General features: G+C 44.0%; 2 pseudogenes; one reads left to right on the top strand and one right to left on the bottom strand.

Annotated features, from left to right (window-relative positions):
• The first annotated feature begins 8,667 nt into the window (after positions 1-8,667).
• LOC139011360 (ferritin light chain pseudogene) lies at positions 8,668-14,010 on the top strand (annotated as a pseudogene).
• A 3,447-nt stretch (positions 14,011-17,457) lies between these two features.
• Positions 17,458-20,068, bottom strand: LOC139011359 (polyribonucleotide 5'-hydroxyl-kinase Clp1-like; annotated as a pseudogene).
• Between the last annotated feature and the right edge of the window lie 5,865 nt (positions 20,069-25,933).

The following is a 25,933-nucleotide window of genomic DNA, read 5'->3' as shown; positions in this document are numbered from 1 at the left end:
ACACCTCTCCAGAGGACAGAAGTTTTCCCACGGCAGACTCAGCTGATTCTCACAGCCAGTCGGCCTGGTGGTCAAATCCCTCTAGTATTAACTACAACAATCAAGGCTTAACTAGAACAAGACTGCGCACAAAGACCACAAGGGAGTGCACCAAGAAAGCATAAAAAATGCGGAGACAAAAAAACATGACAGAAATGGAGGCTATAGAGCTAAAAAAAAAACGCAATTTTGAGGGCTTGCAATAATGTGCTAGAAGCTGCCAATAAACTTGATGAGAGCTTCACGAAATCTAATGAGACCCTCGATGCTGTGATAAAGAACCAACTAGAAATTAAGCATACACTGACTGAAATAAAGAATATTATACAGACACCCAATAGCAGACCAGAGGAGTGCAAGAATCAAGTCAAAGATTTGAAATGCGAAGAAGCAAAAAACACCCAACCAGAAAAGCAAAATGAAAAAAGAATCCGAAAATATGAAGATAGTGTAAGGAGCCTCTGGGACAGCTTCAAGCGTACAAACATCAGAATTATAGGGGTGCCAGAAGAAGAGAGAGAGCAAGATATTGAAAACCTATTTGAAGAAATAATGGCAGAAAACTTCCCCCACCTGGTGTAAGAAATGGACTTACAGGTCCAAGAAGCACAGAGAACCCCAAACAAAAGGAATTCAAAGAGGACCACACCAAGACACATCATAATTAAAATGCCAAGAGCAAAAGACAAAGAGAGAATCTTAAAAGCAGCAAGAGAAAGAGACTCAATTACCTACAAGGGAATACCCATACGACTGTCAGCTGATTTCTCAACAGAAACTTTGCAGGCCAGAAGGGAATGGCAAGAAATATTCAAAGTGCTGAATACCAAGAACCTACAACCAAGAGTTCTTTATCCAGCAAAGCTATCATTCAGAATTGAAGGTCAGATAAAGAGCTTCACAGATAAGGAAAAGCTAAAGGACTTCATCACCACTAAACCAGTATTATACGAAATGCTGAAAGGTATCCTTTAAGAAGAGGAAGAAGAAAAAGGTAAAGATACAAATTGTGAACAACAAACATGCATCTATCAACAAGTGAATCTAAGAATCAAGTGAATAAATAATCTGATGTACAGAATGAACTGGTGATTATAATGAATCAGGGACATAGAAAGGGAATGGACTGACTATTCTTGGGGAGGAAAGGGGAGTGGGAGATGTGGGAAGAGACTGGACAAAAATCGTGCACCTATGGATGAGGACAGTGGGTGGGGAGTGAGGGCGGAGGGTGGGGCGGGAACTGGGAGGAGGGGAGTTATGGGGAGGGAAAAAAAGAGGACAAATGTAATCTGAACAATAAAGATTTAATTTAAAAAAAAAAAGAAAGAAAAGAAAAAGGCTATTCTTATGGCCCCACCCTACCCCCTTGCCTTAAAAGAAGTCTTTGCCTAAACAATCAAGTGAGTTGAAGAGTTTCCTTCTGGTTTTCAGTAGTACTTTGGTCTAGTGTGGAAGTCAATGTGGTCTAGTGGCTAGACAGAACAAAGGTCTTGGTGCCAGCTGATTCCAGCATGGTATAGGGGCGACTAGCACAAAATCATCCAAGCTGAGACCCCTGTCAAATCCTTTGACCTCCCCAGCCCCGGTCAAACCCAAGACAACAAAGTGAAATGTGCTAGAGGCAGGTTACCCCCTCCTGAGAGTAAAACATATACTAAAGGGGCTGAAGCAGCATGAGAACTTAAAAAAAAAAAAAAGGCACAAACTGTCAGCAAAATAAACTCTGAATGCAGGAGCAAAATATGAGAATAGAAATATTGCTTCACATCAAAATCCAAATATCTGAATCATGGAGATGACAATTCCCCATAGCTAGATATTTAAGCGTTCAAGATGCCAAGCAGAACTGTAAATTCTGATGTTTGAAGTGTTGTTTCAGAAAAACAAGTGGAAGAGATTCCTTACATAAACAAAAGGACCCCCTTTCAATCTAAACTTTTACCATGTGTGGAAGAGAGGATAGTCTATTTTGCTTAGGGCCTCATACTTAACTTTAAAACATTGTAAAGGTTTTTGTTCTATAGCTATCTAATCCAAGGCAAAGACCTGGAAAATATTTGCTATAGAAAAAAGCAGGATGGAAGAATGTAGTCAGATTAGAGCCTAAATACTAAAAGAGATCTTAGGATGTCCAGCTTCCATATGGATTCACCCTGCATTCTAGATCCCAAATAACATTTCGATCATATTTGAAGTCCATCAAGTTGTCAAAACATACACATAAACATGCAACATCCAAAAATCTCTGCAATACATGTCCAAGGATCTAATGCCATCTAAAGGAAGCTGTGGCAAATTGCAAAATAAATACATGACTTAAAACTTTTCACTCCAGATATAAACATTAATAAGATGTTCTTAGCTTAATATTATTAACTAGAGGCCCAGTGCATGAAATCTGTGCACGGGTAGGGCCCCGAGGCCTGGCCTGTGATCAGGGCCAATCTTCTCCGGCTGCCGGCAGCCGGCCCCACCCCCCGCCACTGACAGCAGTTGCCCTCTGAGTATGGGGCAACCGGCAGGGCGATTGGGGCCCCACTCACTCACACTCACCTTGGCCTGGCGCCGCCTGCGTCTGCCACCACCCACCCCCAGTTCCCCATTCCCCATTGGGCAATTGGAGCCTGCCAGCCGGGGGGAGGCACCAAGAGGGCGATCGGGGCCTGCAGGATATGGGCAGCTCCTGCGTTGAGTGTCTTCCCCCTGGTGGTCAGTGCGCATCATAGCAACCAATTGTTCCGCTGTCTGGTCGATTTGCATATTATGCTTTTATATATATAGATCTCACTAAGCTAATAATGTTATTAGCAGCTTGATATTATTAAGCAAGGAACCACAAATCCTGTGTTGATTCTGATGGGGAGGAAAAATAATTTTCCTTCTACCCTCCTAAACTCTTCTGGCTGGTCTAATAATATACCAATGACATACAGCAGATTAATAGGAGAAAATTGCACCATGATTTCACATAAACATGAAAATGCCAAAGACACCTCATTCTGGACTAAGGAGAGGTAAATAGGGAGCCTAAGATTTCAAAGGGAAGTAAGGCAATTCACAGGGAGGTGAAAGTTAACATTTAGTAAACAAATGTTTGTTGAGCCATTTTGAAACAATGAGATACAGAGAGGACTTTGATAAAATGGTCCTTGCTAAGTTCCTCCCTGTCTATCACACTAAACTCTAGTTACCTGTGATGATATCCCCCTTCCTGGAGCAAGGCCTCTATTTTAAAGTCTTTCAGGCAACTAGGGGGAAGGGCAAAGGTTTATCCTGAGTCTTTCCTTTCTTGAAACTAACCAGCTTAAAATAACCAATATCCCCAAAAGGCATATTGTAAGGTGGCAAACTTAGCTCACCCTCCGTTCCACATAATACCTATTAAAGTCAATAAGGCTTTTGTCCAAAAATTCCACAGAAGGAAAATTAAAATATAAATAACTAATCAAGAGGGGAAAATGTGAGTGTGTTCCGCATTGCAATAAATCAAATAAGTATAATTAAAACTACACAGGGAAAAGTCTTCTTAAAATTTAATGCTGGCTAAACAAAAGATGGAAGCAACCCAAGTGTCTGTTGACAGATGAATGGATAAACAGAATATGAAACAAAATGTGGTGTATACTTGCAAAGGAACGTTACTTAGCTTCCAAAAGGAAGGAAATTTTGACCCATACTACAACACGGAGAGAGGGAGTTAGTACTTAATGGGTATAGAGGTTCAGTTTGGGAAGATAAGAGTTTTGGAAATGGATGGTAGTGATGGTTGCACATCCATGTAAATATGCTTAATGCCACAGAACTCTACACTTAAAAATGATTAAAATGGTAACTTTTATGTTATGAATATTTTACATAATTAAAAAAATTCAGTATTAGTGTGAGAGGAATGAGATGCATTAATACACTGCTGATGGAAGGAAAAAGTTATGTCATAATTCTGGAAAATAATGTGACAATATGTAGCAAAAAATACTTCCATGTTTATATCTTTTAATTTATTAGTTCTATATCCATACTCCATCCAAAATATATATAACAGAGATATGATCGAAGAATTGTGTGCAGGGATGGTCATCAAAGCCTTGCCTATAATAGAGAAAAATAGAAAACAAATTACAAATCCTATAACAGGGAGATAAATAAATAAATTATAGAGGACTCATATAGGTTAGTGTGTTGCAATTATTATTGCTTGTGAAAAATACTTAATGACATGCACAATTAAGTGGAAAAAGGGATATTTTTATTTGATTTATTTTTGTTTGTATATATTACAAGCATTCTATTATAAAAATTTCTCACTGTTAATTGAAAAATGTATATATATATATATATTAGAGGCCCGTGTGCACCAGTGGGGTCCCTCAGCCTGGCCTGTGGAATCGGGCTTAACTGGCTCTTCAACATCCCCCAAGGGGTCCCGGATTGTGAGAGGGCACAGGCCAGGCCAAGGGACCCCACCAGTGCACAATCGGGGCCGGGGAGGGATGTGGGAAGTTAGCCAGCCTGGGAAGGACCGTGGGAGGGCTCCAGGGCATGTCCGGCCCATCTCACTCAGTCCTGATGGGTCAGACCCCAGAAGCAAGCTAACTTACCAGTTGGAGCATCTGCCCCCTAGTGGTCAGTGCACGTAATAGCGAGCAGTTGATCAGCCTTAGCATATTATTAGTATACTAGATGCCCGGTGCACAAAAATTTGTGCACTCGGGGGAGAAGGGGGGGTCCCTCAGCCCGACCTGTGCCCTCTCGCAGTCTGGGACCCCTCGGGAGATAACGACCTGCTGGCTTAGGCCTGCTCCTGGGTGGCAGAGGGCAGGCCCAATCCCTAGGTGCAGCCCCTGGTCGGGCTCAGAGCAGGGCTGATTGGGGAGTTGGGGCGCCGCCCCCTGTCATGCACAGAGCAGGGCGGATTGGGAGGTTGTGATGCCACCCTCAGTCACGCTCAGGGTAGGGCTGATTGGGGGGTTGGGGCACCGCCCCCTATCACACTCAAGGCAGGGTCGATGGGGAGGTTGCGGCACCACCCCCTGTGATGCTCAGAGCAGGGCCAATCAGGGGGTTGGGGCGCTGCCCCCTGTCACACACAGAGCAGGGCTGATCAGGGGGTTGGGATGCCACACCCTGTCACACACAGAGCCGCAGGGTGATCAGGGGGTTTGGGTGCTGCACCCTGTCATGCTGATCTGGTGCCAGGAGACCTCTCGGCTCCGCTGATCCCGGTGCTGGGAGGCATATTACCCTTTTACTATATAGGATAGAGGCCTGGGGGCCGGCTGGTTTGCCCTGAAGGGTGTCCTGGATCAGGGTGGGGGTCCCCACTGGGGTGCCTGGCCAGCCTGGATGAGGGGATGATGGCTGTTTGCAGCTGGTCACACCCCCTTCAGGGTGGGGGTCCCCACTGGGGTGCCTGGCCAGTCTGGGTGAGGGGCTGAGGGCTGCTTTCAGGCTGGCGGTTTTGACTGAAGCTCCCAACCGCTCCTTTTTTTCTTTTTTTTTTTTCTTCTGGGCAAGCTTTAGCTCTGGCTCTAGCTCTGAGGCTTCCGCTGCTGGTTTGTTTGCCGTTCTGTAATCGAAACAATGTATAACTTCAGCTCTGAGATCCCAGCCGGCTATATTTGTTACAAAGTTTCAAACTGCCAGCTCAGAGGCCTGCAAGGCAGGCGGGGAACGTTGGAGTCTGCAGTCACGGGAGCAAGCAAGCCTCATGTTCGCTTCCAGCTGCCTGGCTGCTGGCCGCCATCTTGGCTGACAGTTAATTTGCATAAGGATATGCTGATTAGCCAATGGGAAAGGTAGCGGTCGTACGCTAATTACCATTTTTCTCTTTTATTAGTGTAGATTATGCTTTGATTGGTTGAACGGACGACTGGATGACCAGACACTTAGCATATTAGGCTTTTATTATATAGGATACACACATAATATGTGATTTTGATAAAAAGTATTAAATTAATTTTTTATTTGAAATACATTATAAAGTTAATTTTACTTAAGCAAAACTTCATAATAATTCATGTCACATTATACTAATGGCAAAAACTATATTCTAGTCTGGCCAGTGTGGCTCAGTGATTGAGCGTCCACCTATGAACCAGGAGGTCACAGTTCGATTACCAGTCAGGGCACATGCCCGGGTTGCAGGCTCCATCCTCTCTCATCACTGACATTTCTATCTCTCTCCCTCTCCCTTTTTCTCTGAAATCAATAAAAATATTTTTTTTAAAAAACAAAACTAAACTCTGTTTTAACTTATAAGAAATCCATTAATAATGTTTAAGGCTTTTGTTAAAATATAACTAGTCCTTTATTTCACAGAAAAACAATTATTTGGACATTCAAATTTAAAAAAAATTTATATCATATTTCCACTGTGAGGATCCACTATGAGTGAAATTGTAACAGGCCCTTAATAGACTAAATAAGTTGTATCTAAAACCACCATCTCTTTTCAGCCACCATTAGACTTTGCTTGAACTTAAACGGCTTATTCTGTTAAAATAAAAATAAACATTTGTCTCTATGCTAAAGATAATGTTTTAAAATAAAACAAACAAAAAAAGAAAATAGAGAGTTTTGGAGGGGAATGAGTAGAGTGATAAGGAAAGGTGACCTTTGAGGATATATGAAGGAATTGAGGGAGTAAGTCATGTATTTAGATATCTAGGTAAAAGGCGAAGGGCATTCCAGACACATGCAAAGGTCCTGAGGTAAGAGAGTGCCTGTGTCAGAGGAAAAACAGCAAGGAGGCCGGTGTGCCTACAGAAGAATGAGCAAGAATGATTTCAGACATTTTCAAAGATCAGAGAGGTAGAAGGAGTAAGAGCACATATAGAACTGCCTTGGCTTTTATTCCACGAAAATGCCTGTGAAGCCTGGAGACATAAATATCTATTCATGCTATTTTATTTTTTATAGATTGAAGATGCCCTTGATAGCATTATATATATTAGCCTATGTTTTCAGACTTTATGAACATCCTGAAATGAGACAGGAAGTCATGGGTAGGGTCAACCGGATGATACATCTATGCTTCATATGTCTGGTCCATCCACAGGTCAGCTTAGAGAGGTTCCCATGGTGAAGGCAAACCAATCAGACAGCAAGTGGAAATGGCCATGCACTTTTTCAAGCCTCTGCTTGAAGCCATCCTATTGGTCAAATCAAGTCTTAAAAAGTCTCACCCAGAATGGGAAAGTACTGCAAAGTTACCAGGGCATGGATAGAGGAAGGGGTGAAGAAGTGGAGCCAATGATGAACACAGTGCCTGGTTGGGAAGGAACTGCCGCAGATTCCTCTCCTTTCTGAGCCGGATGAGAGCCCAAGGACCTATGTTACAGAGTACCAATGCCAGCATCTAAAACCCATAGTTTCCATGGAAAAGGTGGTTCTCAAAAATAGGTAGACCCTTGGGAGGAAGGTGAATATGTCTGGGTCCAATAGCCAGGGAGAGGATGAATAAACAGAACCCCCAGAATAATCCCTTATTAAAAGAGAGCTGCTGTAAGAGAACTAAAAGTGTAATGAGAACTCCGAAGAAGTTCATGAACGGTGCAAATGAACTAGGAATTTAGCATATTAATACAAAGAGATGTTTAAAGTTGAAACTCAAATTATGGGCATGAAGATCAAATGAAAGAGATCTCAAAGCATAGAACAAAAATACTGAGAGATAGAAATCATTAGGGAAATGGGAAGACAGGTCCAGAAGACCCTACATGAATCATAGGCATTCCACAGGGCAATAAAAAGAAATAATAGGAAAAAGTCCATAATTAAACATAGCAGAAGAAAATTTCCTTGAGCTGAAGAAAGATATGCAGATTGAAAAGGTTCACTGAATTCCAGATGGTTTAAATAAGAAAAGATACATTTCTGGGCATATTCTGGTAAACTTGAAACTCCAAGGATTTTGGATAAATCAAAGCTTCTACTCAGAAAAGAATTTTTACTTACAAAGGAAGAAAGACAAACTACTTCTGACTTCAAATCTGTAATATCAGAAGCCAGAAATTAGTAGACTAATATCTACATATTATTATAAAAAGAACTGAAACTCTAGGATATTTTACATAGATTAAAAAAATAATTGGCTCACTGGGGAACAAAGTTATAACCAGAGATTCAGAGAATATACCACCCCCGTATTTAATCTGAGAAAAATACTTGAGAGTACCCTCGGAGATCCCCTGGATCTGTCTCTTGCTTCAATAGTGTTTGGACAAACAGACCCAGGGATGCCCTTTCCAACCTCCAACCACCCTCCTTTTTTAAATACACACACACACACACACACACACACACACACACACACACACTGCTTTCAGAGAGGAAGGGAGAGGGAGAGAGAGATAGAAACATCAATGATGAGAGAGAATCATCGATTGGCTGCCTTCTGCATGCCCCGTACTGGGGATTGAACCTGCAACCTGGGCATGTGCCCTGACTGGGAATTAAACCAGTGACCCCTTGATTCCTGCGTTGATGCTCAACCGCTGAGCCACACCTGGCCAGGCAGCCCTCCAAGTTCTTTTCCAGTCATCACCTTCAGAACCACCTCAGCCATCCTCAGCCTTTGAGACCAGCCAACACCATTTGCTGACCTTAATTCCTTATTACCAAACCATGAGCTCCCAAATTAACCAAAATTATTCCACCGAGGTGGAGGCTGCTGTAAACGGCCTGGCCAACCTGCATCCGTGGGCCTCCTACACCTACCTCTCTCTGAGCTTCTATTTCAACCTTGATGATGTGGCTCTGGAGGATGTGGGACACTTCTTCCAAGAGTTGGCAGAGAAGAAGAGCAAGGGCGCCGAGCATCTCTTAGAGATGCAAAACCAGTGCAGTGGCTGCATTCTCTTCCAGGATGTGCTGAAGCCTCCCAAGACGAGTGGGCAAAACTCAAGATGCCATGGAAACTGCCATGGCCTTGGAGAGGAACCTGGACCAGGCCCCTCTGATCTGCAGGCCCTGGGTTCTACCTGAGCAGACCTTCATCTCTGTGACCTCCTGGAGAACCACTTCCGGGGTGAGGAGGTGAACCGCATCAAGAAGCTGGGCAACCACCTGACTCACCTCCACAGGCTGGCAGGCCCCGAGGCAGGGCTGAGCGAGGATCTCCTTGAAAGGACCCCCCTCAGGCAGGACTAGGAGCTTTTGGAGGCCAGAGGCCTTTGAGGGGCCCCTCTGCATCCCCCTGGTGTCTGGCTGTTGTCTGAGCCTCTCTCTCCCCCCGAAAACACTAGCCATTCTTTTTATTTTTAATATGTTTTTATTGATTTTTAGAGCGAGGGTTAGAGAGATACAAACATTGATGAGAGAGGAACATCATCAACTGGCACACACACACACACACACACACACACACGCACACACACACGCACACACACACACACAGTGTGGAGATAACCCATAGCCCCGGCATGTGCCCTTACAGGAATCCCCAGCAGAGACCTCTTGATTCCTGGGTTGATACTCAATCTCTGAGCCTCACCTGCCGGCCCAGTAGTCCTTCTTTTAAATATCCGAGAGCCCTCTCCCATGCATGGGACCAATTGGAAACAATAAAGCTTTTTGCAGCAAAAAGAAAAAAGAAAAAGAAAAATACTTGAGAAATATTTCTAAGCAAACAATATGTAAATCAGAAGAGAGGCCTAAGTATTGAGCAACCAAGGTAAAAGACCATGCAGCCTACATATATTGTTGCATTCCTAGGGGATGTCTCATGGCAAAGAAGACTCAGGAGCACAGATCTTCCTATTGCCCGTACTTTGTGGGGCAGTGCAGAGACTTCTGGCTGAATCAGCCTGTAGGAGAGGGATCCCAACCTCTGGGCTATGAGACTTTTAAGTTGCATTATTCGGAAGGTTTCAGCCCCTCCACCCCACTGCCAGGCATGATCAGCAATATGACAAGGCAGAAACTTCATTCTAACTCCATCCGACCAGTTCAGCATTGTCCCTTTACTTCCTGACATGAGATGGGGCATGGAGTCCAATCCTGGAAGCTACATGATGTTGTGAGGGGTTGTATGACTCAGCACCTCAACATTCACAGTTGGGGGAGCACCAATCCATACTCTGGTGTGATCGGGATAGGAAAGCCAGTCTAACACCCCACCAATTCTGATTCCTAAGTTTGGCCTCTAGACTTCATATTTCACTCTGTCAACACTCTCTAGCAACCATTGTGGCAGTAAGGCTGGTCACTCTAGGTGACACTAGAGGTGATTAGGAATGACCTAGTGCAGTGATGGCGAACCTATGACATGCGAACTCATTTTTTTGGTTGATTTTTCTTTGTTAAATGGCATTTAAATATATAAAATAAATATCAAAAATATGAGTCTTTGTTTTACTATGGTTGCAAATATCAAAAAATTTCTATATGTGACACGGCACCAGAGTTAAGTTAGGGTTTTTCAAAATGCTGACACGCTGAGCTCAAAAGGTTCGCCATCACTGACCTAGTGTGAGCCCCATAATACAGATAATGTAGTGCTCAAAGCAGACAAAAGAGGCCATTTGTGAGAACATCCTGAGAGGCACACATTATCCAATCTGAAATATAAAACAAAGCTAGCATCTAGGGTGGTAGTAATGTCCTGTGTTGCTAGTCTCTGGGTTGCCTCAATGTCCTATGCTTGGCTTCTCAGCTTTTCTATCACTGTTTTGTGACCATATAATTATCTGAATTACTATCCCTCTTGTAAAAGAACTTGAGTGGTTTCTGTTTTCCTGACTGGACTCAGAAGGAAACATATGTGTATTTCATTATAAACGACCTCAAACTCTTTTGGAAGTAGATAGAAGTTTTTTAAAATAAAAGATATTAAAATCATCTAAATACTTGAAAATTTTATCACATTGCCCCTTTTAAAAGTCAGTTATTGATTTTATAAAATATAAAAAAGTCCTTTAATCTAAGATGGTGTTATTATTTACATGAATACTGTTAAGTGATTTTTCTTGTAATGCAGCAAAGAAATAACCTTTTAAATTTTAGTCTCTTGATATATACAATGGATGTAGGTAATCTTTTGATGGATGAAATTTCACAAACCCACCCAAAGAAGTCTATTTCCCAAATTTTATATTTGACTAAGCCCTAACTAAATTCTTCCAGGCATTTTTTTTTTTCTCCTTAAAATTGCATGTGAAGTTGCAAGTGATCCAGATGTTACTGATTTGTTTATAGTTAAGCAATCAGCATTGTTTGGTAAAAAACATTTGAAGGCCTATGATGCTTTTCAAATATCTTTATCCTTTGAAGATGAAGGTTGAGTCCTGCCAAAGCTAAGTGAAACTTGAACTTTACAAGACTCAAGTCCAGTGAACCTAAGACATTTTAAATTTGCACAATACCCAACGCTAACTAATGTTTTCACATCTGGCTCTTGGTACAAAGCCATGAAAGAACAGTAGGTTATTCATTTATTTTTATTTTTTGGTGGTGGGGGGTTGATGGTTAATTCTAGTCTGGTGAAGGTTCCTCTTCACTCACAAATTATATTTAATGATTTATGATTTTGACCAGATGGTTTCAAGATTACACTGTATTGTCATGCAAAAATGCAGCCAATGTTTTTGGCTTCTCTTCTGAAACAATGTTTTCTTTTTTTTTTTTTTTTACTGATCAAATGAGATAACCAGTTGCCAAATGATGCCTAAACATTGTTTTCCACTTATCCAATTTTAGTAAGCTGATGTACAGCCAAAGGTCTTTGAAGAATTTAAGTATATTAAAAGAAGAAAAGCCCAACAGTATGGCAGAGTGATTGAACACAAGTTTTTGCGTCAGTAAGACTGAGGTGTGGATCCTAGATGTACTAGTTACATGAATATCCTTCTGTGTAAGTGAAGATAAGAATAATAGCTGTCTGCTGAAACCGGTTTGGCTCAGTGGATAGAGCGTCGGCCTGCGGACTGAAAGGTCCCAGGTTCGATTCCGGTCAAGGGCATGTACCTGGGTTGCAGGCACATCCCCAGTAGGAGATGTGCGGGAGGCAGCTGATCGATGTTTCTCTCTCATCGATGTTTCTAACTCTCTATCTCTCTCCCTTCCTCTCTGTAAAAAAAAATCAATAAAATATATTTAAAAAAAAAAAAAAAGAATAATAGCTGTCTCATGGAACTAGGGTAATTAAAAGGGACAATATATGCGAAAAACTGAGTATATTGCCTGGCACATGCCATATGTTCAACTAGCTATTACTATTTTAATATATTTTCAGAACAAACTTTTTCCATGTTAGAAAATCTTTTTGTACAAGATGAAAGACAGTGATAAGACATCTCTAAATGTGGGCAGAACCAGTGAAACTTTTGTGGATCAGTGAACAGTTTGTTCACCTGTATACCGTATATTTTCATTTTGTTTCACTTTTATTGATTTTTTTCAAATAGTGCATCTACATGGTTTGAAGTTCAAAAACTACTAAGAAATATTCAATGAAAGAGCTCCCTTTCATCCCTGTCCCCCCGTTACCCAGCTCTCCTGCTTATGAGGCAATCCAGGCCAGCATTTTTCTGGTGAATCCGTACAAGATATGTAATGCACATAAAAACAAATAAACACGATCCCTTCCTTTTACATGAATAGTAGCATGCTATACAAGTTGCTTGTTACTGCACTTACCCTTTTTTGCTTTATTTTATTTTTTTTTTTAAATATATTTTTATTGATATTTTGCAGAGAGGAAGGGAGAAGGATAGAGAGTTAGAAACATCGATGAGAGAGAAACATTGATCAGCTGCCTTCTGCACACCTCCTACTGGGGATGTGCCTGCAACCAAGGTACATGCCCTTGACCAGAATCGAACCTGGGACCTTTCAGTCCGCAGGCCAACGCTCTATCCACTGAGCCAAACCGGTTAGGGCCCCTTTTTTTTGCTTTAATTACATATTGTCTATCATTCCATATCAATATGGCTGTGTAATAGTCCAAACTTTATTTTGGCCAGTGCCCAATTAATAGAAATTTAGGTTGTTTCCAGGCTTTTGCTGTTACAGATAATGTTCCAACAAGTAACCTCATCTATGCATTATTTAGCATATATGTATATGCTATTTATATCAGTAGGGTAAATTCTGTAAATGTGTAGGGCAAATTCCCAGAAGACCTGCTGGGTCAGAGAGTATGTGTAATTGTAATTTTGATGATTATTTGCAAATTGTTCCCCAGAGAGATCACACCATTTTATAAAGCAACCAACAATAATATGCTTGGACATTAAAAATCCATTTTCAGGGCCAGTCGCAGACCAAAGGTTCAGCTGGCTCCAAAGTGCAAGACTTGATCATATACTTTGAGCCCCACATTCTCTTTTTCGTGTTAACCTCCAGGCAGAAGCACATCTCAGAGAGATTTCTTTTTGTTTCCATGGTGACACTTAACCTATTTAAAAACCTCAAATTATTGTCCTTAGGTTACAACAGTAAAAACTCTGGATTAAAATGTTCTACCCACTTCATGTTTTAAATAGGAAAGAGATAAGAAAAATCCTCATAGGCGAACAGTGATGCATATACTGCTTCCTGTGCAGGGGGGTTGTTCAATTCAGGCATTTTTCTAGTGTGTATTTAGGGATATGTTCTTTTGCTCTCTGAGGTCCTCTTCAATTCTGCTCTCTGGCTTTTGAGAAACTAATCTGTTTTCTTTACTGGAAGAACATGGCAAGAGGGCAGGGTGGGAGGGGGGTGATTATGGGTTAGCACTTAATTTTCAGCCCCTCTAAGTAGAGAATTTTGCTATTTTCTGGTGTGGCTCTTGATAACTTAAATGCATTTGAATTTCTTTTTCTTTTCTTTTTTTTTTTTTTTTTTGCTATTAAGAATTAAGAGTAATAAACAGTGTTATCCAAGGACAAAAATGCATCTACTTGTTTGATTTTCTTTTTCATTTCAGTAGTAATCAGAAAAAAGAATGCAACTGAGCTACTGGAAAATCTCTCAGAAGTCAACACATGAAGTAAACACATATACAGTCCTTAGTGTTATTGGTTACAGAAAAAAATAGTTCCTTTAGATAGCCTTCAGAAACACCAGAAAGATATGTATGTGTGTGTTCCTGGCACTTGGGGTCCAGATGAAAATCTGCCCATTTGAAGAAAGGATATGATTGGCTGTGAATGTATTTATTTGCAACACTGAATAGTTCATTTGTGAATGTGTGCCCATCTGCAGATTAACCGTCTTTTGCATGTGGGCTAAACCATAGGGAAGTATTTAAAACAAAAGGTTTCTGAGGGCTTAAGCTTTCACTAGGATCTCCTTTTCCAGTGTTAATTTTAAATTCAAATTCAACATTAAATGAAGCCTGATTTAATTGGTCCAGCTTTCTGATGCTTTTCAGAGTGAAGACTTTTTTATCCTTGCTGTTTCTTTATTGGTACAAAATTAGCCTTTGAATTCTGGATGGCTTGTAATTTCAGTTAAAAGAGAAAGAAAAATAGAAGGAAAACTTTGTCTATTGTGTGATAAATCAGTTATTTGCCATACTTGAGAACAAAAACTTGACTGATACAACAAGTATTTTGCCTTTTCTCTGTTTTGACATCGTAAATACAGCTACCGAAACATTTTCTGATTGCAAGTAGTCAATACAGCCCCGTCAATCTTTTTAAGCTTCTCTCCAGGAACAGATGTAGAGTAGAAATGTGAACTACAGCAAATGAATCTTAAGTAGACTCAGTCTTTCCATGTCTTTATAAAGGAAGAGGTGGATATGCCTGCATGTTACAGGTAGCAGAGTGAAATATTGTATTAGCCAGAATTCAGTTGGGGGGAGGAGAGGAGAGAAAAGAAAAGGAAGGGCACTAGGTATGTTAACGTGAGATTTTATGTAGAGAATTGATTACTCAAGAATTACAGGACTGAGAAAATAAGAGTGGAACACTGGGTTAACTCAGAGCCAACAGCAGAAACAACAGCTACATTCAGGTCTGGGGAGACAAAAGGGAAAAGAATGAAATTACTATTCACCTCTTTGGAAGAAATGTTCCTGTGGAGCTGGGAATCTGCTACCTCTGAGTGCTTCCTAATGGCAGAATTCAACAGCCAGATGGCAAAGGACTCTGGGAAAAGTAATTTGCAAAGTTTCAGTCCTAGGATTAATAGCGAAGCTATATAATGATCATTTTGGTGTTGTAGGATTCAATTACTTGAATTTTTACAGAAAGCAACCAAAATACTATGTGGCAATAAAGTTCAGACATTCTTCAGCTACTCTTTTTTAAAAATGTATTTTTGTTTATTTCAGAGGGGAAGGAAGGGGGAGAGAGAGAGAGAGAGAGAGAGAGAGAGAGAGAGAAGAAACATCAATGATGGAGAGAGAATCATTGATTGGCTCCCTCCTGCATGCCCCACATGGGGACCTGGGCCTGTGCCCTGACTGAGAATCGAACTGTGACCTCCTGATTCGTAAGCTGACGCTCATTCACTGAGCTATGCTGACTGGAAAGGTTACTCTATTTTTGTAAAGGATTTTATATTTTAAAAAATTCCACTTACTGGCTAGTTTATTAGAGAACTAATAAAACCACTTAAAGATATTAAGTTAGTGATTATTTTGATGAATTATTGAAATATATTCTATGTCTACCTAGTAAACAGAAAATAAAGTATTGTATCTGAGTTACTTATTGATTGCTGTATAACAAATTATGCTAAAATCTAAGTGCTTAATTTAATACAACAAACATTTATTATCTCACACAGTTCCTGAGGTCAAGAATCTCAGAATCTCAGAATCGAGAATCTAGCTTAGCCCTAGCCAGTTTGGCTCAGTGGATAGAGCCTTGGCCTGCAGACTGAAGAGTCCCGGGTTTGATTCCGGTCAAGGGCGTATGCCCAGGTTGCGGGCTTGATCCACACTGTAGGGCATGCAGGAAGTAGCCAATCAATGATTTTCTCTCATTGATGTTTCAATCTCTCTCTCCCTCTCTCAAATCAATAAAAATATATTTTAAAAATTTAAAAAAGGATCTGAGCGTAGCTGGATGGTTCTGGCTCCAGGTTTTCTCATGAGGTTGCAGTCCAGATTTCAGCCAGGGCTGCAGTCATCTGAAAGCTTGACTGAGTTGGAGGATTCACTTCAAAGTTCTCACATGGCTGTTGGCAGAAGGCTGTAGTTTTCTACCAAGAGAACCTCTCTGAAATTCTTTTTAGGACCTATAGCAACTTCCACTGAAGTCACCTATCCATAAGAGAGGGAGTGTCAGACAGCAACAAAATGCCAAGTGTTTTCTATTTCTATAACCCAGTGGTCGGCAAACTCATTAGTCAACAGAGCCAAATATCAACAGTACAACAATTGAAATTTCTTTTGAGAGCCAAATTTTTTAAACTGAAACTATATAGGTAGGTACATTGTTATTAACTTAATTAGGGTACTCCTAAGCTGGCCTTTGCTAAAAACGTCCTCAATCTGATTGAAGTACATTCGCTGAGGTCAACCCCTTCCAACTCTCCCATCCACACTCGTCTTGTATACTTGTTTCAGATAGGTGAGTGTGGATGGGAGAGTTGGAAGGGGTCGCCCTCAGCGAACGTTCCTCAAAACAATGTACCTCCCCCGCGCTGCATATCCCGGCCCGCCTGCGCCACATCTCCCGTTGCCCACCGACCAACCGACCGACACCCCCACTTCTTCTAATGCCACTTCTTCAAAATAGACTCGCCCAGGCCGAAAACCGACTTCTGCACATGGGCCACGAAGTTTGAATTGCACTGTACCCGTGCCCGCACGTGGTATTTTGTGGAAGAGCCACACTCAAGGGGCCAAAGAGTCGCATGTGGCTCTCGAGCCGCGGTTTGCTGACCACTGCTATAACCTAATCTCAGAAGTGACATTCAAAGTAAAAGCAACATACCATCACTTTTGCTCTACTATATTCTATTGATCATGTAAACCAGAGGTTCTCAACCTGTGGGTCGGGACCCCTTTGGGGGTCAAACGACCCTTTCACAGGGGTCACCTAAGACCATCGGAAAACACATATATAATTACATTTTTTTTCCAAGTTTGAATTTTATTGAAAAGAGTCCTTCTAATACACTCGTACATCCTGGAAAAATAAGGTAACAAATATGATATATAGCATATAAAGCAGTGATTTTTTTAAAAAATGAGTCCACACAGTAACTGGTTAAAGAAATGGGATTCTCCAGGTCCTTAGAGAATTTGAAGTGGCACCTTAGGTGATCTAAGAAACCAATCATAGTCTCATGGTTTTCCTTTTGGCTCAAGATTAGTAGTTAAGTTACCAACACCTGTTTTAAGAGGTAGAATATATGCTTTTTACTAGTCCACCATTTACTGGTCAGCCTGGCCTCAAAAGACTCTCCCTCTTCAGCCCATCTGTCTCTGTGATGGCCACAGATCTCCATGCCCCAGGCAGCAAGACTCCCTGATCTCTATTTAAGATCCATGAACCAGATATCCATGATGAGAAGGAAGTTCTTGGGCAGTGGATGGGGGGCTGGAGAGAGAACAGTAAACACTTGATGCTCCAGGTCCACACTGGTCACCACGACGAAACCGGCCACACTGGCCTCAGAAAGGTTCTCCTCTGTGCCCTCAGCAGTGCTGACACTCAGGAGGTGGTGCGCCATATCTTGGCCAGGGGTGACAGGTACTAGCTTCAGCTGATTGTCCTCCTGAGACATGCCCAAAGGCAAACAGGAGTCTGGAATGGTGGGTGCCCCAACTCTGTAGATTTTCACATCTGAAAATTTGACATTGAAGGCATGGGGATAAAAACCAGCCCCGGAATCCATAGAAATACTCACGGATACACTTATCCCTACATTCCCGCCAGAAATCCTTGGAGCGCTCCACCACACCCCCTGATTTAGGGAGCAGCACAGTACGCACAAAGTGAGGCAAGTCCCGTTTCAGTTCATTGTAAAGTTGTTCTTGATACACTTATCCCTACATTCCCCGCCTGACTTCCCGGACTCTGAGCTGGCAGTTTGAAACATTCTAACAAATATAGCCGGCTGGGATCTCAGAGCTGAAGTTATACATTGTTTCGATTATAGAACGGCAAACAAACCAGCAGCGGAAGCCTCAGAGCTAGAGCCAGAGCTAAAGCTTGCCCAGAAGAAAAAAAAAAAAAAGAAAAAAAGGAGTGGTTGGGAGCTTCACTCAAAACCCCTAGCCTGAAAGCAGCCCTCAGCCCCTCACCCAGACTGGCCAGGCACCCCAGTGGGGACCCCCACCCTGAAGGGGGTGTGACCAGCTGCAAACAGCCATCATCCCCTCATCCAGGCTGGCCAGGCACCCCAGTGGGGACCCCCACCCTGATCCAGGACACCCTTCAGGGCAAACCAGCCGGCCCCCAGGCCTCTATCCTATATAGTAAAAGGGTAATATGCCTCCCAGCACAGGGATCAGCGGAGCAGTGAGGCCTCCTGGCACCAGATCAGCATGACAGGGGGCAGCGCCCAAACCCCCTGATCTCCCTGCAGCTCTGTGTGTGACAGTGTGTGGCGTCCCAACCCCCTGATCGGCCCTGCTCTGTGTGTGACAGGGGGTGGTGCCCCAACCTCCTCCCCCCCACGGGCCCTGCTCTGTGTGTGACAGGGTAGAGCCATAACCTCCCCATCGGCCCTGCCCTGAGTGTGACAGTGGTGGCGCCCCAACCCCCTGATTGGCCCTTCTCTGTGGGTGACAGGGGGCGGTGCCCTAACTCCCCTATCGGCCCTACTCGCCCTACTCTGTGCGTGACAGGTGGGAGCTCCCCAACCCCCTGATGGGCCCTGCTCTGTGCGTGACGGGGGGAGCTCCCCAACCCCCTGATGGGCCCTGCTCTGTGCATGAGAGAGGGAGCTCCCCAACCCCCTGAAGGGCCCTGCTCTGTGCGTGATGGGGTGGGGGGGCAGTGCCCCAACCCCCTGATTGGCCCTGCTCTGTGAGTGACAGGGGGCAGTGCCCCAACCCCCTGATGGGCCCTGCTCTGTGAGTGACAGGGGGCAGCGCCCCAACCCCCTGATGGGCCCTGCTCTGTGAGTGACAGGGGGCAGCGCCCCAACCCCCTGATTGGCCCTGCTCTGTGCATCACAGGGGGTGGCGCCACAACCTCCCCATTGAACCTGCCTTGAGTGTGACGGGGCGGTGCCCCAAGCCCCCAATCGGCCCTATCCTGAGCGTGACTGAGGGTGGCATCACAACCTCCCAATCCTCCCTGCTCTGTGCATGACAGGGGGCGGCGCCCCAACTCCCCCAATCAGCCCTGCTCTGAGCCCAACCAGGGGCTGCACCTAGGGATTGGGCCTGCCCTCTGCCACCCGGGAGCAGGCCTAAGCCAGCAGGTCGTTATCTCCCGAAGGGTCCCAGACTGCGAGAGGGCACAGGCCGGGCTGGGGGACCACCCCCCCCCCCCCCGAGTGCACAAATTTTTGTGCACTGGGCCTCTAGTCTTATTATAAAGCTTGATGTTGGTGCCAGGAGTGGTGGAGCCAAAATGATACACCAGAGGGGCCTGGATGGAGAATCCTTCTTCAACATCTGCCGGCCACTCAATGTAGAGGGCCCCCATGGTACGAGGGATAGACACGGAGCCCAGGCCCACATCCAGCTCCACATAAGTGGGCCGGCGCCCGAACGCACTGCGTAGTTGAGCAACAGGTGGCACACTGTGGATTTGCCCACATCGGTGGGGCCCACTACCATCACCCGGGGGCCTCGCTCTTCTTCCTTCTCTGCCTGCCTCCGCATCTGCTCCAACGCTGTATGAGTGTTGAGGTAAAGCAACATAGGGGTGTCCTTAGAGACATAAGCCACCTCGGTGCGGCCACTCAGCTGTACCGAACAGCCGTGCCAAGTGAAAACAGCTACCTTGGCACCAGCATCAAAGGTGAATTTCTTGTTCCGGGTCAGCTCTGTGCCAAAGACTTCTGCCATGCCAGCCAGCAGCTCCAACTGAACTGACTGAGATGCTTCCACCTCAAAGCGAAGTTCTGTTTCTCGCTCTAGTTCAAATTTAGTTGTTGGCTTCTTGTCATCATTGGTCTCCTTGCCCATCTTTTCTGTGTAGCTGCTGTGCCTGGTTCCTGGAGCCTCTGCCTTGGGGCCTCTGCTGTCAGTGATGGTTGCTCATCAGCCCTCCCTCCCCAACTCTCAATAGATTTAATATTTTAAAAAGTTGGTAGTTTATAAAATTGTTGGGGTCCAACCCCAGCAGGTCCAGGGATCCCCAAAGGTGTAGACAGAGTCGGCGAAGAAGGAATGACACAGAGACAGCGTTCAGTTGATCAGCAGCCTAGCCAGGTCCTCTAGCCAGGATCTCCAGCCAAGTTCAGTCTTTTTTTTTTTTTTTTTTTTTTTTTACAGTTAAAGTTCAGTCTTTATTGTCTTGTTACATCTGTATTTATACCAGTTGATTTTAATCCTATCCATCCTATTCCAAAGGTTAGGGCGTTTCTTATCTCCATTCCAAGGTTACTCTATTGTTCTATTAAGCTACAAGGAAGTAACTGAAGGAGATTATCCTAAGTGAAAATTATGTAGCTTAAGCGTGATTGTTCATAGTTAAAGTGATTAATTACCTGCCTGGCACTTAGTTAAGGGGTTTTATTCCCTCCCTAACTCCAGGGGAAAATCCTTACCTGGGGAAGCAACCTTTCTCGGGGAAGTGGTCCTGTTTAAAACACATAGCTTTAAGAGGGGGAGCAAACATATGCCACACACGCCAGATCCCCTGAAACACAAGCTGTGCAGATGTCTCCTCCCTGCAGTGACTGCGCCAAGCAGCAAGGGTGGACCAGATTCCGGCAAACTCCCCCATCTTCACTTTCTAAATGACAGTGAGTGCAAATCAGCGGCCACAACCCGGACTGGGCCATTCAAGACTCGGAAGAAGACCCGCTTGTGACCCCGCCAACAGGTCAGTCCAAGGCCCAACCCCACATCAGCGCCAGAATAGGGACCCCTAGGTAAGCCCCCCATTCTCCTAGGTAAGCCCCACTCTCAGGACAGATAGGACTCCACCGTAGGAAGAGGGTAGATAGTCTTCGCCAACTCCGTCCACACCTTTGGGAACCCCTGGAACAGGATTCCCCTAGGTAAGCCCCCCCCCATTGAGAACCCCCACACTTGGGACAGATAGGACTCCACCAGGGTGCTGCAGACCCCCCTATAGAGGATAAGAAGGGTAAGAAGGTGGATAGTACAGAACTTAGATTGAGAAGATGTGCCATACTGAGTCTAAAGAAAAAAAGACTCTGTATTGATCTTTTAACAGATGTGGGGAGCCGATATAGGGTTAAGGCTCGGACTGACCTGCCAGCAAAGTCACAAACAAGTCTCTTCCGAGTCCCAAACAACCCAATCCGAGAGGCGGCTGCCGATCCACACGCACTGTCATTCAAAAAACAAAAATGGGGGAATTTGCCAGAAGCCGGTCCACCGCCCCCCCCCCCACCCCCCCAGCCGCCCGACACAGTCGCCACAGGGAAGAAACATCCGCACAGCCCATGCTTCAAGGGACCTGGCGTACATGGCACATGCCTGCTCCCCCTCCCAACGCCATGTCTAATTACATATTGTTTTTGTGATTAATCACTATGTTTTAATTATGTTCAATTTGTAACAATGAAATTGTTACAAATGAGGAACTGTATTAAAGGGTCTCGGCATTAGGAAGGTTGAGAACCACTGATGTAGACCAACCGTGGTACAAGGTGGGGACAATTATATAAGAGTGTGAATACTAGGAGGCAGGGATTATTGGGGGCCATCTTAGAGGCTGGCTACTATACTATCTAAACTTTTATTGGTGGGGGGAACCTCCAGAAAATCTATGCTAACAAAAACATTGAAACTGTTATGCCCAGACTTCAAGATTCCCAAGAAACCACATCAGGGAGCCAGCCAATCCGATGCAAAAGCATAAGAATCTGTATTTCAAGCTAGCTTGAGCTCTCCATCCACCAGACTCACCACCACAACGGCAAACCAAGTGGCTGAGAGAGAGAACCCCGCCTAGAGACCGGTTATATAGCGGGGGGTCGGAGTAAGGGGAGGAGAAAGGACTGTGCTCTGCCGATTGGCCAGGCGCAAGTCGATGTCTTGTTCCTGGGTGTGGCTAGCAGAGTCTTAGACTTCCGGGAAGAAGCTCCTTGCCAAACACGTGGCCAAGGTAAGATGGAGGACGTAGCCCTTACCCTGGGGCAAGATGGCCCTTACCCTGGGGGAAGGTGGAGGGCCTAGCCCTCGCCCTTTCAGAAACGTGTAAAGAATTTTTGTGAGTTTACTTGAGCCAAACTGTTGACCATTGCCGGGAAGCAGAACCTCAATGGATTGAGATAATGCTCCAGAGAATGGCAATTTCTCATCTATTTTTATGCATTGCAATCAAAGGAGGGGACGTAGGTGGGTTACATGAAATCCACTGGTGATAGATTAGAGAGGTGGGAGAAAGCAAAGCCCAGAAACCTCTGGGATTGGATAAGTTAAACAATAGACACATACTTAAGTGGGTACAGGAACAATTAACATAATAACAATGAAGGAATTTGTGATATCTGTCCCTGCATCCAGGCACATTAAGTTGTGCCCCAAGGGGTCCAGAAAAGGGGGAGTTACAAGTTACCCAGACATTTCAAAGATATGTTATCATAGATGCAAAAAGACAGATAGTCTCAGTTAAGGTAAAGATTGACCTTGTCAGTGAAGATACTGGCCTAAGAGGTAACTACCCACCATAACTTCTTTTAGTTAAAGTTTAATTTCAGACCAACCTTTTTTGGTTTTTTTAGGTCTTTGAGTTTACAAGACTGCCATGCAGGCCTTCCCTGAGCTTGTCAGCTTAACATGTGGCTTCTTTCGTCCACACCTATCATTTAAAGAAATATATACAGTGGGGCCTTGACTTACAAGTGTCCTGACTAATGAGTTTTTTGAGATACCAGCTGTCTCTAGGCTGATTTTTTTGCATTGAGTTGATAGAGTAATTTGAGTTAACGAGCTCCTTAACGAGCTCCGTCTCAGAAAGAATTAAACTCATAAGTTAAGGCCCCACTGTATTTTATTGATTTTTTTACAGAAAGGAAGGGAAAGGGATAGAGAGTTAGAAACATTGATGAGAGAGAAACATCGATCAGCTGCCTCCTGCACACTCCCTACTGCGGATGTGCCCGCAACCAAGGTACATGTCCTTGACTGGAATCGAACCTGGGACCCTTGAGTCTGCAGGCTGATGCTCTGTCCACTGAGCCAAACCGGCTAGGGCAATCTTTTTTTTTTAAAATAAAAAATTCCATCCAGTACAATTATTAGCTCTAAACGGACTTGATTGTGTACAAGGAAAGAAAGCTGGTTGACCCATTTGCATAAGATGAATTTGATTAATTTCATTAGGTTCTCAGAAGTATTTTTTAAAAATATGTTTTTACTGATTTTAGAGAGAGGAAGGGGGAGGGAGAGATAAAAACATCAATGATGAGAGAGAATAATTGATTGGCTGCCTCCTGTACTCTCTCTACTGGGGATCAAGCCCGCAACCCCAGCAAGTGCCGTGACCAGGAATTGAACTGTGACCTCCTGGTTCATGGGTCAATGCTCAACTATTGAGCCACACCAGAGGGGTGGGTTCTCAGAAGTACTGAATCTTTCAGGTTTTATTTGATTATAATACCACTGTTTAAAGAATTTTTAACTTTTGCTGGTCAGAGTGAACATTTTCATTTCATCCAAGTACTAACCAGGCCTGACCCTGCTTAGCTTCTAAGATCAGACAAGATCTGATGTACCAGGGTGGGATGGCTGTAGATTTGAACATTTTAATTTCAGATGTGGATTCTCAAAAAGTTTCAGAAGTTAATGCTAACAAGTAAAGATCCTTTGAAAGTAAGTGGTCCAGTTTAAAGGCATAGGATCCTCTAAGGTTGTCTGAACAGCAAGCTATATTTGGGGATTTGGCATACAGTGGGGCTGTCTTGGATTAGGTCTCAAAATACCTAAAGGATTTCCTTAAACAGGCCCAGTGTCAGACACAACAGGTGTTTTACTTCTAATTTTGGAAGCAGAGGCAGCCAGTTTAGAATGAGGTTGTTATGCACTCATTCAGCAGGAGTGGGGACAATAAGTAATTTTGCCAAGACATCAAGTGTAGGAAAAAACGGAAATGTGTTATTCTTCTCATACTCCTGATAACCACATTCTTACAAGATAACAGAATTTTGATGAATTCTGATAAAGGCCTCTGTTTTCTCAGTATTTAACAATTCATTAAAAAATATTGAAAGTAGACTCTAGTGTCTCAGGTTCTACATAAAATACTTATTGAAATAATTATGTCCATTCTTATTTTTATTATACTATTGTCAGTGAATTAAATTATTGCAAAGGGAAATAAAGACATTGTAGAATTAAGCATATATTTGGTTTCCTTTTCTTGTCAAAATATTTTAAATGAATTTGGGGGCTTTAGAAGATGGTGATATTACTTTATTAAAAAATATGGAAGCACATTTAAATAAGATTAAAATATAGATAAGCCTTAAAATATAAAATATTCTTGAAACATTATTAACTACCCCAAATGAAGTTTTTGTGCATATGAATGTGAGCAACCTTTTTGAGTGACTTTAAAAAATTAAAGCAATTGTTATCATGAACTTTTCAAGACAAGGGTTCATAAACTTTCAAATGTGAAGTCCTTGGAAATGTTTCTAATATATCCTCAAGATATTCAGTGCAATCTTAGCATGATATATACAGTACATTTCCAATAAATACACACTGAATAAGATTAATTTCAGAAATTCTTATTGAAGAAATCCTATATAATAAAAGCCTAATATGCAAATTGTCCCCTTGGGTGGTTGTTCAACAAAGAGACCTGGAGTTTGCTTGCTATGACGTGCACTGACCACCAGGGGGCGTCGTGGACCATGGCAGGCATCGGAGACGCACTGCGATGTGGGGCGCGGTTATGGTGTTTTGGCCAGGTTCAAGACTCAGACTAATGAAAGGACAGGGTCCTCTCATTGCCACGTGCAAGTCCCAGCTGGAGGGCAGGGCCAGCACAATTATAGCCAATGGCTGTGGTTGCAAGCTTGAACCTATGGCCCGAACATGTAACCCCACGTGCCTTGTGGTAGAGTTCAGGTGCATATAGTTGAGTGAGGTTGGAACTCATGAGAATGCTGTAAACAACGTGATCACGCCTTTGCTTTGCCTCGTGACATCTGCTATAAAATACACGGCTTGTGGGTGCTGTCGTTGTCTCCTCATCAGGGAGGCAGCGTCCCACCGAGACCCAGCTATTATTCTCTTGTCTGTCTTTCCTTAATCCTTTCACTCCCCCCCCCCCCCCGCCCGCCCCCAAACGGGATCACCCTTGGCCGTGCTGGCGTGGCACACTGGGACCTTTAGCCGGCTACCTGGGGGCGGGGTGATGGGGATGGAGGTGCGGTGAGAATGCAGGGTGTTCGCCGAGCTCCTCTCTCTCCCCCTGCTACCCACCTCTGGGACACCAGGACTCCTGCCCCGAGGAAGCCCCCGTGCTCAGGTGCTGGACACCTGCAAGGAGCCCACCTGCACCTTTGAGGCCTCTTTCGGGTGAGCTGGGCCACAGCCTCTGGGACCACAGGGGCTGGTCGGGCTCCCCGTGGGTTCGCCCAGGAGCTGGTCTGTGAGGCCGGCCAGAAGAGAGTGCGCTGCCTACCCAGATTCCTTGTGGCACTGCTGGGTGGCCCAGAGGTCCATGCTGCGCCCTGGCCCATGGCATCTGGCCACACTCACCGCATCTCCACATGGCGACTCGGGCGCCGTGACTCAGGCAGAGGCGGGTGCTCGGGGGCCCAGGGCCCAGAGGTCAGCTGGGACCTGCCCTTCCATGCCAGACACTCGTGCTTTGATCACCGGCCAGGCCTAGGGACCGCA

The sequence above is a fragment of the Myotis yumanensis genome, unplaced genomic scaffold (assembly GCF_028538775.1).
Source record: "Myotis yumanensis isolate MYYU_CA2020_CCGP unplaced genomic scaffold, mMyoYum1.0.hap1 SCAF_5, whole genome shotgun sequence".
NCBI lineage: Eukaryota > Metazoa > Chordata > Mammalia > Chiroptera > Vespertilionidae > Myotis > Myotis yumanensis.
The sequence above is the reverse complement of the archived record's forward strand: the minus strand, read 5'-3'. Positions and strand labels throughout refer to the sequence as shown.